This window comes from Dreissena polymorpha, chromosome 7, assembly GCF_020536995.1.
Source record: "Dreissena polymorpha isolate Duluth1 chromosome 7, UMN_Dpol_1.0, whole genome shotgun sequence".
NCBI classification, from domain to species: Eukaryota; Metazoa; Mollusca; class Bivalvia; order Myida; family Dreissenidae; genus Dreissena; species Dreissena polymorpha.
The window spans coordinates 62,092,740-62,096,334 of NC_068361.1; the positions used below are offsets into that span (position 1 = coordinate 62,092,740).

At 35.8% G+C, this 3,595-nt stretch overlaps 1 long non-coding RNA gene across 1 annotated transcript; it reads left to right on the top strand.

Moving 5' to 3' along the window:
* The first annotated feature begins 1,138 nt into the window (after positions 1-1,138).
* On the top strand, positions 1,139-2,196 carry LOC127837666 (uncharacterized). The gene is made up of 3 exons (XR_008029426.1): positions 1,139-1,169; positions 1,625-1,798; positions 2,126-2,196. It is a non-coding gene; the product is annotated as an uncharacterized LOC127837666 (long non-coding RNA).
* Positions 2,197-3,595: the final 1,399 nt, after the last annotated feature.

The following is a 3,595-nucleotide window of genomic DNA, read 5'->3' on the forward strand; positions in this document are numbered from 1 at the left end:
AAATACTTAATTAAGTATAAACGTCACGCTTATCTAAATGACATCGTTAATCCAATGTTTGTAACAATAAGTTGACTACTTTAATCCAAAGTTTATAACAAACACCTTGACACGATATGCACTTCCACCTTTATTAATCCATGTCTTTATCGAAACTTAGTTCAAACCTCACAATTGTATTGTATTCCTATTTATGTTCACATTTATGCACGATGAACACACAATCCGAAATACGTTTTGCATTCGTTCGATGCTTTAAACAAATAGTTTACAGATAAAAAACACAACGTCCGCGACATGTCCTTAAATTCCAGAGAGTGTAAATAAAACTATTGTGTTTCATCACCGAAATGACGTCACACAGTGTACTGCGTAGTACATTTCGTAATATAAAATCAAAGCGCTGATTGCATTGCAAAATGAATTCAACACTATCTTGAACGCAAAGCTATAATGATGTTTCAATAAAATACACAGAATTTTGTAGACACAGAACAAGGCTTAATGCTAGTCGATAGTGTTTAAGATGGGGATGTCCGACACACTGCAGTGGTTTGCTCTTTTCACGTCACGGTATTATGGTTACTATCATGTGATATGTATATTAAATTTTTCGAGAACTTTGGTAACCATCATTAAATGCACAAAAAGAAATAGGTTTTCAATTTTATTTCATCTCCCCACTCATTCCATCCCGCGAAACCCTTAAGGTGTCGCAACTCTAGTAAAGAAGAACATGTATGAACAAGTGACCTCAAAATCAATCGGGGTCATCTGCGAGTCATGATCAATGTACCTATCAAGTTTCATGATCCTAGGCATAAGCGTTATTGAATTATCATCCGGAAACCATTTTACTATTTCGGGTTACCGTGACCTTAATCTTTGACCTAGTGACCTGAAAATCTATAGGGGTCATCTGCGAGTCATGATCAGGGGTTCCGCTGTCGATCGCCATTGGCGCCAAATGGCGCTAAATTTTTAATTGTGGCTCCAATGTTTTAAAAGTGGCGAATTTCAAAAAATCGGTAAAATCCCATCCGAAAATGTACTGCTAGTCGAAAGCACGCGACCGAGCATTAGCGGCCAGCGTCTGTCAGTTGTAAATATTGATTTACGACGATGTAAGTGACCTACAGTGCAGAATGCATTAGAAATCACCGAAGCGTGTAAGTGTTACAAACGGTGTTTTTACTGCTATTGTCAAGTTTTATGGGGGTTATTATCGGATTAACAGCTCCTTTATGATATTGGGCAATAAGTTAAGTAACACGGGGACAAACTGTCACGACGATCAATAATTATAATGATTATTAGGGCCGCTATTTCTTTGTTAAAATCAAAACCAAGGGGCTGGCAAAAGCATTTAATTTCTCAACATCAACAAATAAAAACTTGTTTCAACAGGTATTTGTGAGCATTTCTGTTTAATAGATTCATAATTGTAATGTTCTGGGAAGGATATAAATTGATTAAGATAACAACAATTTCTGAATTAAATATATAACATTCACTCGATGTACTATATTTCGGATATGTTAAATTCGGACATTTAAAGATAGGGACATTTATGTGTTGGTTTGATGTTGATAGTTTGTAAAAATATGTTTTTATGTTATTTCAGGCAACTAGAATGGATGGTGGCAATTATCTGGGCCTTTCTGTCAGGAAAAAGGCGTGAACAACAGTCATTTAATTGAACCCGGAAATCATCCACCACTAACAGAAAACTTGTTAACAACAGAAGCTGATGTATATCATGTCCAAATGACCAAATATAACTGTTAAACACTTTGAAGTGAGTTGCTTTATTTTCTGATTCCCTTTCAAATGATGAACATTGGTGTGATTTTATGTTTAAATAATTAATTTCGAAACATTTATGCAGCATACTGTTTAATACATTGATGTTAACATTATTATATTATTTTGGTTATCTGTGTTGTTTATCAAGTTGAAAAAATGTTATTTATATACAAATAAAGCTTATTTAGACTTATAAAGGTATGACTTATGAAGGTACTTATTGTTTTTTTTTATGAAATAACATACTTTTTAAAGTGATAATATAGTCAATGACATTAATGTAGTAAGGTTTCTTGAAATGATTGTTCTTATTAATAAGGTGGAATAACCGACAGTATTCACGCCGCGAAAAAGTGGCGACAACTTTTGTTGGGCCAGTGGAACCCCTGATGATCAATCTACCTTTCAAGTTTCATGATCCTAGGCATAAACGTTCTTGAATTATCATCCGGAAACCATTTTACTATTTCGGGTCACAGTGATCTTGACCTTCGACCTAGTGACCTATAAATCAATAGGGGTCATCTGCGAGTCATGATCAATGTACCTGTGAAGTTTCATGATCCAAGGCCTAAGCGTTCTTGAGTTATCATCCGGAAACCACCTGGTGGACGGACCGACCAACCGACAGACCGACATGTGCAAAGCAATATACCCCCTCTTCTTCGAAGGGGGGGGGGCATAAAAAAAATATATAAATAATTTGTTAAAGTAAAAAGAAAATATTTGGTGTAGTACACAAACGTTAACATGTGCACGCTAACGGTAACGCCGACGTGATCAGGATAGCTCCATTATATATATTTCATATATAATAGTCGAGCTAAAAATGAGTGAAAATCTCTGACCCGTCCCCACCCCAACCCCTATAACTTTTGACCCATGGGTCAGATCAAAATTCCAAATAGTGCAGGGTCGCACATAATGCTCATAGCTACCATGTGTTTAAGTTTCAAGGTTCTAGTGCTTATGGTGTAAGAGATAGTGGCTAGGACAGACGGACAGACTGATGGTGGAGATAACCACAATGAACCTGTTAACAGCCAACTAACGCTGCCAACAAAGCACAAGCTTTACGTGTCAGGATGTGGCACTATCTATACAAACTGCATAAGAAATAACAAGACGCTTAGGGTTTGAGGGACACCAAACCTGATTATGAGTCTTCCACACCTTAAGCATCTTAACCCTTTGCATGCTGGGAAATTTGTCGTCTGCTAAAATGTCGTCTGCTGAATTTCTAAAATTAGCATTTTCTTCGATTTTTTTTCAAAGAATACTATCAGAATAGCAAACAGTTTGGATCCTGATGAGACGCCACGTTGTGTGGCGTCTCATCTGGATCCAAACTGTTTTCAAAGGCCTTTAAAATTCGGTTCCCGCACTGAAAGGGTTAAATATACTTATTTGCTTGTGTGCATGTACCTGATAATAAATTATTATTATTACCTGTTTTGGCATCAACAAGCTTTATCAATTGGCCCTCAAATTTTGCACATAAACGCTACACGATCAACCAATATGCCTTTTCATTTCAAGTTGGAAAGCAATTTAGCCCTTATTCGGCCATAATAGGGTGGAGGATCGATTTAAAATACAACTATTCCAGATACAAAAATATTAATTCATTTATTTAATGCACTTATTTTCTTCTCTTTTGCTACGAAATGACCAGTCATATTTTGCACTAGCAGATGATATTTCTTTTTTTACATATGAAAGGTAAAAAGAAATTCAAGCAGCATTTTATAATATAAATTTAAAAATGCACTCAATCATGCACTTAAAA